Source organism: Manis pentadactyla, chromosome 3 (assembly GCF_030020395.1).
Source record: "Manis pentadactyla isolate mManPen7 chromosome 3, mManPen7.hap1, whole genome shotgun sequence".
Lineage (NCBI taxonomy): Eukaryota > Metazoa > Chordata > Mammalia > Pholidota > Manidae > Manis > Manis pentadactyla.
Window position 1 is genome coordinate 25,931,201 of NC_080021.1, and position 13,574 is coordinate 25,944,774.

Here is a 13,574-nt window from a genome sequence, read left to right on the forward strand (position 1 = left end):
TTCATTTCCTTTATCTTTAAAATGAAGATTAAAATAATCTTATGTACCCGATAGGATTAGAATAAGAAATAGGACAGTATGTGAGAGAGTGCTTGATGAAATGAAAACACAAAAATGTTATTATTAATAAACACATCTATTTTGAAATTATCTGTTTTGAAGAACAGCTCCATTTGGATAACCAAGTCCAGTTTGTTTGTTTTTTTCTACAAAGGTTCACATTTTGGTGATCACTCTTCTGTTACATATTAATAATTATGTTTATTTCAATACATGTTATTCTTTAAAGTAGAGTCTAAAAATAAGCATTTGTCAGGACATTGGTCTTTCCCAGAAGACATTGAAAAGACATTGTGTATCTCCAGACTCAGAATAGTTGTTGGCTGTATTCAGTGATTCATAGAAACTATGTTTTAAAATACAGAATCCTGACTCTTGCCCAGTTCTTATTATATAAGTAAATTGGAATCATTGACATTTCACCACTCAAGACTTTGAAGAGACTTTTATAATTTAGGAACTGGTAAATTATTTATTGTGAATGCTAATAATAATGCCCCTTAATCCACTTCTCCCTCCCTCTCTAGTCACCTTCCCCAAACCCTTCCTTTTGGTAACCACTAGTCCCTTCTTGGAGTCTGTGAGTCTGCTGCTGTTTTGTTCCTTCAGTTTTGCTTTGTTGTTACACTCCACAAATGAGTGAAATCATTTGGTACTTGTCTTTCTCTGCCTGACTATTTCACTGAGCATAATACTCTCTAGCTCTAACCATGTTGTTGCAAATGGTAGGATTTATTTTCTTCTTTTGGCTGAATATTATTCCATTGTGTATATATACCACATCTTCTTTATCCATTCATCTACTGATGGACACTTAGGTTTCTTCTGTATCTTGGCTATTGTAAATAGTGCTGTGATAAACATATGGGTGCATATGCCTTTTTGAATCTGGGATCTTTTTCTTAGGGTAAATTCCTAGAAGTGGAATTCCTGAGTCAAATGGTATTTCTACTTTTAATTTTTTGAGGAACCTCCATATTGCTTTCCACAGTGGTTGAACTAATTTACATTCCCACTGACAGTGTAGGAAGGTTTCCCCTTCTCTGCATCCTCTCCAGAATTTGTTGTTTCTTGTCTTTTCTATGTTGGCCATCCTAACTGGTGTGAGGTGGTATCTCATTGTCATTTTAATCTGCATTCCCCTGAATATTAGTGATGTGGAGCATCTTTTCATGTGTGCTTGTTGGCCATCTGAATTTCTTCTTTGGAGAATTTCCTGTTCATATCCTCTGCCCATTTTTTAATCAGGTTATTTGTTTTTTTGGTGTTGAGGCATGTGAGCTCTTTATATATTTTGGATGTTAACCCCTTATTGGATATGTCATTTATGAATGTATTGTCCCATATTCTAAGATGCCTTTTTGTTATACTGATGGTGTCCTTTGCAGTACAGAAGCTTTTAGTTTGATGTAGTCCATTTGTTCATTTTTGCTTTTGTTCCCCTTGCCCAAGGAGATATGTTAAGGAAAAAGTTGCTCATGTTTATATTTAAGAGATTTTTGCCTATGTTTTCTTCTAAGAGTTTTACGGTTTCATGACTTACATTCAGGTATTTGATGCATTTGAGTTTACTTTTGTGTATGGAGTTAGACAATAATCCAGTTTCATTCTCTTCCATGTAGTCCAGTTTTGCCAACACCAGTGGTTGAGAAGGCTGTCATTTCTGTGTTGTATTTCCATGGCTCCTTTATCATATATTAATTGGCCATATATGTGTGAGTTTATATCTGGGCTCTCTATTCTGTTCCATTGATCTATGGGTCTGTTCTTGTGCCAGTACCAAATTGTCTTGATTACTATGGCTTTGTAGTAGAGTTTGAAGTTGGGGAGAGTAATCCTCCCAACTTTATTCTTCCTTCTCAGGATTGCTTTGGCTATTCAGGGTCTTTTGTGGTTCCATATGAATTTTAGAGCTATTTGCTTTAGTTCATTGAAGAATGCTGCTGGTATTGTGGTAGGTATTGCATTGAATCTGTAGATTGCTTTAAGCAGGATGGCCATTTTGACAATATTAATTCTTCCTATCCATGAGCATGGGATGTATTTCCATTTATTGGTGTCTTCTTTAATTTCTTTCATGAGTGTATTGTAGTTTTCAGGGTGTAGGTCTTTCACATCCTTGGTTAGGTTTATTCCTAGGTATTTTATTCTTTTTGATACAATTATAAATGGAGTTGTTTTCCTGATTTCTCTTTCTGCTAGTTCATTATTGGTATATAGGAATGCAACATATTTCTGTGTATTAATTTTATATTCTGCAACTTTGCTGAATTTAGTTATAAGTTCTAGTAGTATTTTGGTAGATTCTTTAGGAGTTTTTAATGTATAATATCATGTCATCTGTAAACAGTGACAGTTTAACTTCTTCTTTACCATCTGGATACATTTTATTTCTTTGTGTTATCTGATTGCCATGGCTAGGACCTCCAGTACTATGTTGAATAAAAGTGGTGAGAATGGACATTCTTGTCTTGTTCCCAGTCTTAGAGGAGAAGCTTTTAGCTTTTTGCTGTTAAGTGACAGAAAAGTTTTAAAACATTTTAGACAATTTTCTTCCCCAATAAACTCTTTTTAATAAGTGGAATAAAACAAAATTGACTGATTTAATATCTATCTTTGCTTCCTTTTTCTTTATCACATTAAAGTTTTCAAATCCAGTGAATAGGAGAAGGAAGCTGAAAGAAAGATTTCTTTTCTCCCCAAGTAAAAGGTTTAGCTCTGAATAATTTTGGCAGCTTCTTCATGATATTGAAAGATTTTGGCAGTGTTAAATATAATTCTGAAAGCCCTAGTTCATTCTCTTAATTTTTCCATTTCATGTTGATATCAATTATCTGCTTAGGTCCAAACTTTTGAGTAAGAGGTCAGGTTACATGGTTAGTCTCTTAACCCCTATTAGTAAGGGCTTTTCTAGAAAGATGCTTTAGCACTATGGCAACAAGCCCTATCCACTTGATTAAAGTAATGACAAAGAACACAGAGATACATTGGGGAAAGGGAATTAGGCCATTGGTAAGGTTAATGTCATACAGATAACAACTAAACATATTTCAAGTGCTCACGAACATTCACCTTCTAAAGATTAATTCTTTATTATATCTGTTTTTCAGCCTTGGCCATAAAGTAGCTCATTTTCCAGAATTCATTTTCCCAGTCTTGTAGTTCCTTCCTTATTTCATAAGAACCAAAGTAGAGATTCTGTGTAGAATCCATGCTTGTATTCCAAATCAATATAAAATGTACCCAAAATATTATTACTTACCTTGATAGGAAGGAAATAATCATTTTGTACCAGACATTAAAAAAGATGTAATTTTTTTCTATACATCCTAAAACCAGGAATGAGAAAATGAAATACATTTTTTTTTCTTCTCCAGATAGAAATTTGCTGTGTATTTTATATTCCCATTAATTTGTGTTGCCTTTTAAAACAGTTTTAAGAGAAGGGATCATGTATCATCTTTTTTTCCTGATGTCTAGCTTAGTACATTGGTCCAAACAGATACACAATAAATGGTCACGTTTTATCTGAAGACACCTACATGTTACCTTAGACAGGGTAATAGGTTAACTTTCCAGCTCTCCAAACTCAATTAGACACCTTATCAAATAGCATTTTTTGTCAACTCTGGGGTAGAGATTATTCCTTAGGCTTTTGTCAGTCTATTTTAGCCCTCAGTTAAGAATTGTCCTGATAAATAGCAGCAAATGAATATTTATTGGGTATCGAGTGTGTGGCACTGTTGTGCTAAGTTCCTTATTCATATTACCTTATTAACACTCATTATTAACCCTTTTGAAATATAAAGCACAATTCATACCTCATTATTCAGAAAACAAAGTGAAAATTTGAATATAATTTCAAGGTTATTCAGCTAGGCAGTTGCAGAGCCTGGGATTGTCTGTCTCCAAACTCCCTTCTAACTAAGCATTGGCAGACCTGGGATGGAAGTGAGAGCCCAGGATGCTGCTAAGGGGATAAAAATGTACCCAAAATGTTAATGTTCAGAGTTTTGTTTAAGCCACCCCCCCACCAGACCTTCCTCTACCTCATCCCATCCTCATGGTGAGACCTGTTGATGGCAATAAAGGCTCCTCCTTGCCTGGCATTTCCTGCCTTACTTCTGGATGCCCCACTCTGCAGCTTCTCTCCTTCAGTGTTTTTGCTCTGGAATCTTTGCTCAGCTGGCTTCGTTAAGCCAACTCCACACCGCAGTGATGGCAGAGCCTCGTGGGACTGATGCTACTCTGTGTAGTTCTAGGACGGTAGAACACTTATATAACCCAGCCTGGGGCGACCTTGATCTCTTACAGGTCTACTGGGTGGACTTTCCCACTTGCCTCTTCTCTCCTATGACTCTCCCTGTTATTTTAAAATAAAGCTCTATTTACCTTAGCTCTTTCCTTATCTCCCTGTAGACATGTCTTCTCCCTCTTTTTACTCATTTTCAAACTTGATGCCAGCTACTTCTCTGACCATGTTCCCTATAATAAACATATAGCTTCTCTTTCTCCCCTCCTGTTCTGGTGTGCAGTTGAATGCAACAGCAATGTTCAGGCATGGGAACAGTTCAGGTGGTACCTAACTGGGGGAGTAGCTCAGAGTGTATGTTCACTTGCATCACGGGACTAAATTACCTGCTGCCAGTAACTTCTTTGTTTGTAGAACAGCAGATCTTTTCTATGCTTTCCTTGAAGTCTGTATTTGCCAGGATTTTCCCCAGTATCTCAGAAGGACAAATTCCCATTAGACTAAACTCTTGGATGGTAACCCACATGTTCAAACCTGATTTTAAATGATTTTGTTTGACTGCTTGCACTGCACAGTTAAGGCAAAGACCTTTCAGGAAGATAAATTTCATGAATATTCACTTCCTTTTGGTAGATTCAAATGCCTCATTGAGCTGCTATACTTCACTTTTAGGAAAACAAATGGAAATTGGTTGATATATTTTGTAAAGTTAGACAAGTTCTTTTCCTTTCCTTCTTCTCTTTATTTTTGTTTAACTTGTCCTCCAATGTCTCTAGCTTTCTTTATTTCTTGTTCTTTCTGACATTCTTCCTAAAGTCAGAGGCAATTTTGAAATGATTCTAAATTTAGGTTTTCATACCCAGCAATGCCAGATACTGTATTTCTGTATATATGAGGTAGAACAAAATTCTCTAAAAGTCACCTGTGGAGCAAGCACTATCCAATTTAAGATCTGAATATTAGGTCCACATCAGTGATGTCTGTTATTGTTCATTGCCTGTAGAGGTTCTGGTGGAGTTTCTGGATGGCCTCCAGTCCAGCTGTGTGGGGCAGTCCCTGTCTGGGGACTGAGGTGAAGCACTTGTTAGTCTCAGGGTTATCCAAGGTCTGTTCCCTTACTTGGGTAATTCCTCATGTTCCCACTTCCTCTGACATTTTTACCTAGAAGGAAGAATGTTTAAAAGAACACACTACAAACAGGTTTGGAGGAATAAAGAGATGCTTGGAAGGTAGGCACATGGAAAATTCTTCCTTTATGTTTATGTTGTAAGTTGGGGTATTTCTGAGTTCACTGCATGATTGAGAGCCTTGGGATCTTTCTAGCACCTGTTCCCTTCAGTTACTGCCTAGATGGGATGCTTCTGTTCACTACACAGTGTGATCATCACTGTGTATTCTTCACCTTATCCTACATCTCCTCTTGGTGTCACCCCTGAGGCAGATATCCAGGTGCAAAGGTATCTATCTTGGCAAAAATCATGTTTCAGGGACAGCTCATGGTCTATGAGATGTGGCCACCAACACCCCTAATACTTTGGTCTTGTAGTTTTTACTGTAGTCTGTCTGTGGTCAATTCTCCAGTCAACTTCAACCAGATCACATCACTGTGCAGATTTGAATCTACAACTATTCCTATACCCTCAAAGGCCTTCATTCAAGCTCTGGTTCCTGGCTTCCTCTGTGATCCATCTCCCCTCACTCTTCTGCAGGCTCACTCAGTTCCATCCTTGTGAGCCTTGTTGACTCAAACCTGCAAGCAAGCTTCCTCCATAGTATAGTACCTCTGCATGTGCCATTGCTTGGTCTGGAATACTCCGTTCTCTCATTTCCCTCAGGACTGTGCTCAAGGAACATCTCCTCAGAAAGGCTTTCCCCAGCCATCATGTCTAAAGGAAGACCCACCTGTCATTCTGTGTATTCTTTCCCCAGTGCCTTTCAAACTCATCTGCCCACAGTAAGAAGCTCATTTTGTACCATGACCCCATATAATGTGCACAGATGACTGAAACAAAAATTCATAAAACAATATCTATATTTGCTATGGGATGTGTACTCCAATATGTCCTAGCCCATTCCATGCTGTTCTGTTTCATCTCATTCCATTATAATTACGTTATTAAGAATCATGCTGGCCACATTCCTTCAAGTTGATTTTACCACAACTGAATGGTTAGACCCATTGTTGTGTTGTAAATACTGTCTTACTCTGCTTTAGTTTTCCACAGTGGTTCTATTCTGTATGCTGTTTGTCATCTATCTTTTCTGCTAGAGTGTAAGCTCCATGAAGGACACAAAAAAGGCATATTTTAGCAGGTTTTACCACTGTTGTGTTCACAGTGCTTGGGAGCATGGACTAGGCATTCAAGTATTTATGGAAGAACTGAATGAATTAATGTGTTGTGTTTGTGGAAAAAAAGATTTTGTTTTCAAATAATTTGGGGAAATCCTGTATATTCTGTATCCCTCCTGAAGATTCATAGTACCCAGTAGATTATTCAAAACTCCAGGGTGTTCTCTACTAAGGAAATCTGTTTGGATTAGTTAACCCAAGGATTCAGAAATCTAACAGACTCTCTCAGAACGCTTATTTAGAACACACCTGTTAATGCATCATGGGGCAGCAGTGATATTCAGATCACAGTTAAGAAACACATCTAGGATTGGGGAGCCAAGATGGCGGCGTGAGTAGAGCAGCGGAAATCTCCTCCCAAAACCACATATATCTATGAAAATATAACAAAGACAACTCTTCCTAGAATAAAGACCAGAGGACAAAGCACAACATCCAGACCACATCCACACCTCTGAGAACCCAGTGCCTCATAAAGGGGGTAAGATACAAGCCCCGGCCCGGCGGGACCCAAGCGCCCCTCCCCCCAGCTCCCGGCGGGAGAAGAGCAGGCAGAGCGGGAGGGAGACGGAGCCCAGGACTGCCGAACACCCAGCCCCAGGCATCCGAGCCAGAGCGCAGACACAGTGTGTGTGCAGGGCCCTGGATACTAGGGAAATAGGGCAGCAAGAACGGTGAGAGGGTACCGGAGGCCTGGCACCGGAGGACATAAGAAAAGCAAGCGGCCTTTTTTTTTTTTTTTTTTTTTCTTTTCCTGTTTTGTTCTGGCAAGTGCTTTTTGGAAGTCTTAAAGGTACAGGGACCCCAATACTAGGGAAACAGGGCAGCAAGACCAGTGAGCAGATGACCGAGGCTGGCGAGAGAGAATAAAGAAAAACGAGCAGCCATTATTTATTTATTTATTTATTTATTTTTTAATTTAAAAATTTTTTTTTTTTTTTTTTTGTGGTCGCTGCTTTGTTTGGCGGGTCCCTTTTGGAAGTCTTAAAGGGGCAGGGTGGGACACTTAATCCAGAGGTAGGGAATCAAGGGATCTCTGGGCACCCTAATCCCCTGGGCTGCAGGGAGCAGGGAGGCCCCTTACAGAGATAAATAACCTCCCAGCAGCTCCTGCTCCAACGCGACTCCACCACTTTGGAGCAGCTGCCCGAGCCAGGCCACGCCCACAGCAACAGCGGAGATAAACTCCATAGCAGCCGGGCAGTGAGCAGAAACCCTGTCTGCGTGCAGCTGCCCAGCACAAGCCACTAGAGGTTGCTGTTATCCCAGGAGAGGAGGGCCACAAACCACAAGAAGGGAAGTTCTTCCAGCCATCACTCGTCCCAGCTCTGCAAACTATTCCTATAACCATGAAAAGGCAAAACTACAGGCAGACAAAGATCACAGAGACAACACCAGAGAAGGAGACAGACCTAACCAGTCTTTCTGACAAAGAATTCAAAATAAAAATCATAAACATGCTGACAGAGATGCAGAGGAATACGCAAGAGAAATGGGATGAAGTCCGGAGGGAGATCACAGATGCCAGAAAGGAGATTACAGAAATGAAACAAACTCTGGAAGGGTTTATAAGCAGAATGGATAGAATGCAAGAGGCCATTGATGGAATTGAAATCAGAGAACAGGAACGCATAGAAGCTGACATAGAGAGAGATAAAAGGATCTACAGGAATGAAACAATATTAAGAGAACTGTGTGACCAATCCAAAAGGAACAATATCCGTATTATAGGGGTGCCAGAAGAAGAAGAGAGAGGAAAAGGGATGGAAAGTATCTTGGAAGAAATAATTGCTGAAAACTTCCCCAAACTGGGGGAGGAAATAATCGAACAGACCACAGAAATACACAGAACCCCCAACAGAAAGGATCCAAGGAGGACAACACCAAGACACATAATAATTAAAATGGCAAAGATCAAGGACAAGGAAAGAGTTTTAAAGGCAGCTAGAGAGGAAAAGGTCACCTATAAAGGAAAACCCATCAGGCTAACATCAGACTTCTCAACAGAAACCCTACAGGCCAGAAGAGAATGGCATGATATATTTAATGCAATGAAACAGAAGGGCCTTGAACCAAGGACACTGTGTCCAGCACGACTATCATTTAAATATGATGGTGGGATTAATCAATTCGCAGACAAACAAAAGCTGAGGGAATTTGCTTCCCACAAACCACCTCTACAGGACATCTTACAGGGACTGCTCGAGATGGGAGTAGTCCTAGAAAGAGCACAGAACAAAACACCCAATATATGAAGAATGGAGGAGGAGGAATAAGAAGGGAGAGAAGAAAAGAATCTCCAGACAGTGTATATAACAGCTCAATAAGCGAGCTAAGTTAGGCAGTAAGATACTAAAGAGGCTGAACTTGAACCTTTGGTAACCACGAATTTAAAGCCTGCAATGGCAATAAGTACATATCTTTCAATAGTCACCCTCAATGTTAATGGACTGAATGCACCAATCAAAAGACACAGAGTAATAGAATGGATAAAAAAGCAAGACCCAGCTATATGCTGCTTACAAGAAACTCACCTTAAACCCAAAGACATGTACAGACTAAAAGTCAAGGGATGGAAAAACATATTTCAGGCAAACAACAGTGAGAAGAAAGCAGGGGTTGCAGTACTAATATCAGACAAAATAGACTTCAAAACCAAGAAAGTAACAAGAGATAAAGAAGGACACTAAATAATGATAAAGGGCTCAGTCCAACAAGAGGATATAACCATTCAAAATATGTATGCACCCAACACAGGAGCCCCAGCATATATGAAACAAATACTAACAGAACTAAAGGGGGAAATAGACTGCAATGCATTCATTCTAGGAGACTTCAACACACCACTCACCCCAAAGGATAGATCCACCGGGCAGAAAATAAGTAAGGACATGGAAGCACTGAACAACTCAGTAGAGCAGATGGACTTAATAGACATCTACAGAACCCTACATCCAAAAGCAACAGGATATACATTCTTCTCAAGTGCACATGGAACATTCTTCAGAATAGACCACATACTAGGCCACAAAAAGAGCCTCAGTAAATTCCAAAAGATTGAAATCCTACCAACCAACTTTTCAGACCACAAAGGCATAAAACTAGAAATAAACTGTACAAAGAAAGCAAAGAGGCTCACAAACACATGGAGGCTTAACAACACGCTCCTAAATAATCAATGGATCAATGACCAAATCAAAATGGAGATCCAGCAATATATGGAAACAAATGACAACAACAACAGTAAGCCCCAACTTCTGTGGGAAACAGCAAAAGCAGTCTTAAGAGGAAAGTATATAGCAATCCAAGCATATTTAAAAAAGGAAGAACAATCCCAAATGAATGGTCTAATGTCACAATTATCGAAATTGGAAAAAGAAGAACAAATGAGGCCTAAGGTCAGCAGAAGGAGGGACATAATAAAGATCAGAGAAGAAATAAATAAAATTGAGAAGAATAAAACAATAGCAAAAATCAATGAAACCAAGAGCTGGTTCTTTGAGAAAATAAACAAAATGGATAAGCCTCTAGCCAGACTTATTAAGAGGAAAAGAGAGTCAACACACATCAACAGTATCAGAAACAAGAAAGGAAAAATCACGACGGATGCCACAGAAATACAAAGAATTATTAGAGACTACTATGAAAACCTATATGCTAACAAGCTGGGAAACCTAGGAGAAATGGACAACTTCCTAGAAAAATACAACCTTCCAAGACTGACCCAGAAAGAAACAGAAAATCTAAACAGACCAATTACCAGCAACGAAATTGAAGCGGTAATAAAAAAACTGTCGAAGAACAAAACCCCTGGGCCAGATGGATTTACCTTGGAATTTTATCAGACATACAGGGAAGACATAATACCCATATTCTTTAAAGTTTTCCAAAAATTAGAGGAGGAGGGTATACTCCCAAACTCATTCTATGAAGCTAACATCACCCTAATACCAAAACCAGGCAAAGACCCCACCAAAAAAGAAAACTACAGACCAATATCCCTGATGAACGCAGAAGCCAAAATACTCAACAAAATATTAGCAAACCGAATTCCAAAATACATCAAAAGGATCATACACCATGACCAAGTGGGATTCATCCCAGGGATGCAAGGATGGTACAACATTCGAAAGTCCATCAACATCATCCACCACATCAACAGAAAGAAAGACAAAAACCACACGATCATCTCCATAGATGCTGAAAAAGCATTTGACAAAGTTCAACATCCATTCATGATAAAAAATCTCAGCAAAATGGGAATAGAGGGCAAGTACCTCAACATAATAAAGGCCATCTATGATAAACCCACAGCCAACATTATATTGAACAGCGAGAAGCTGAAAGCATTTCCTCTGAGATCGGGAACTAGACAGGGATGCCCACTCTCCCCACTGTTATTTAACATAGTACTGGAGGTCCTAGCCACGGCAATCAGACAAAACAAAAAAATACAAGGAATCCAGATTGGTAAAGAAGAAGTGAAACTGTCACTATTTGCAGATGACATGATACTGTACATTAAAAAACCCTAAAGACTCCACCCCAAAACTACTAGAACTGATATCGGAATACAGCAAAGTTGCAGGATACAAAATCAACACACAGAAATCTGTGGCTTTCCTATACACTAACAATGAACCAACAGAAAGAGAAATCAGGAAAACAACTCCATTCACAGTTGCATAAAAAAAAAAAAAAACCTAGGAATAAACCTAATCAAAGAAGTGAAAGACTTATACTCTGAAAACTACAAGTCACTCTTAAGAGAAATTAAAGGGGACACTAACAGATGGAAACTCATCCCATGCTCGTGGCTAGGAAGAATTAATATCGTCAAAATGGCCATCCTGCCCAAAGCAATATACAGATTTGATGCAATCCCTATGAAACTACCAGCAACATTCTTCAATGAACTGGAACAAATAATTCAAAAATTCATATGGAAACACCAAAAACCCCGAATAGCCAAAGCAATCCTGAGAAAGAAGAATAAAGTAGGGGGGATCTCCCTCCCCAACTTCACACTCTACTATAAAGCCATAGTAATCAAGACAATTTGGTACTGGCACAAGAACAGAGCCACAGACCAATGGAACAGACTAGAGAATCCAGACATTAATCCAGACATATATGGTCAATTAATATTTGATAAAGGAGCCATGGACATACAATCTCTTCATCAGATGGTGCTGGCAAAACTGGAGAGCTACATGTAGGAGAATGAAACTGGACCATTGTCTAACCCCATATACAAAAGTAAACTCAAAATGGATCAAAGACCTGAATGTAAGTCATGAAACCATTAAACTCTTGGAAGAAAACATAGGCAAAAACCTCTTAGACATAAACATGAGTGACCTCTTCTTGAACATATCTCCCCGGGCAAGGAAAACAACAGCAAAAATGAACAAGTGGGACTATATTGAACTGAAAAGCTTCTGTACAGCAAAGGACACCATCAATAGAACAAAAAGGAACCCTACAGTATGGGAGAATATATTTGAAAATGACACATCCGATAAAGGCTTGACGTCCAGAATATATAAAGAGCTCACACGCCTCAACAAACAAAAAACAACCCAATTAAAAAATGGGCAGAAGAACTGAACAGACAGTTCTCCAAAACAGAAATACAGATGGCCAACAGACACATGAAAAGATGCTCCACATCACTAATTATCAGAGAAATGCAAATTAAAACTATAATGAGGTATCACCTCACACCAGTAAGGATGGCTGCCATCCAAAAGACAAACAACAACAAATGTTGATGAGGCTGTGGAGAAAGGGGAACCCTCCTACACTGCTGGTGGGAATGTAAGTTAGTTCAACCATTGTGGAAAGCAGTATGGAGGTACATCAAAATGCTCAAAACAGACTTACCATTTGACCCAGGAATTGCACTCCTGGGAATTTACCCTAAGAATGCAGCAATCAAGTTTGAGAAAGACCGATGCACCCCTATGTTTATCGCAGCACTATTTACAATAGCCAAGAATTGGAAGCAACCTAAATGTCCATCGATAGATGAATGGATAAAGAAGATGTGGTACATATACACAATGGAATACTACTCAGCCATAGGAAAAGGGCTAATCCTACCATTTGCAGCAACATGGATGGAGCTGGAGGGTATTTTGCTCAGTGAAACAAGCCAAGCAGAGAAAGAGAAATACCAAATGATTTCACTCATCTGTGGAATATAAGTACAAAGGAAAAACTGAAGGAACACAACAGCAGCAGAATCACAGAACTCAAGAATGGACTAACAGGTACCAAAGGGAAAGGGACTGGGGAGGATGGGTGGGTAGGGAGGGATAAGGGGGGGAAGAAGAAGGGGGCTATTAAGATTAGCATACATGGGGGGATGGGAGAAAGGGGAGGGCTGTACAACACAGAGAAGGCAAGTAGTGATTCTACAACATTTTGCTATGCTGATGGACAGTGACTGTAAAGGGATTTATAGGGGGGACCTGGTATAGGGGAGAGTCTAGTAAACATAATATTCGTCATGTAAGTGTAGATTAATGACACCAAAAAAAAAAAAAAGGCAGTTCCTCTGTGGTGAACCTCCAATGAGTTCTACGCAAGGGTATAAAGGGCATATAAAAGTGTAGGCAAAGGGCCTGTTTATGTTCATACAGAGGATCAAAGCCTAATTTGGCTACCCCGAAAATCAACTAAGATACGATATGAAAAAGAACTTTCAACATCAGCACTCTCTGGAAGACTCATGCCAGAGGATGATCATCAAAAAACCCCAAGAAAGATCCATGCACTGCCACAGCTGTAGATGCACTCATCCCACCAGTTCCTGGATTTGCCATGGGAATGAAGAAGGAGATATCTAAGCTGGCCTGTGCATACAGTAAAACAACAAATTTGACTGGATCTATACTGTTGGAACTC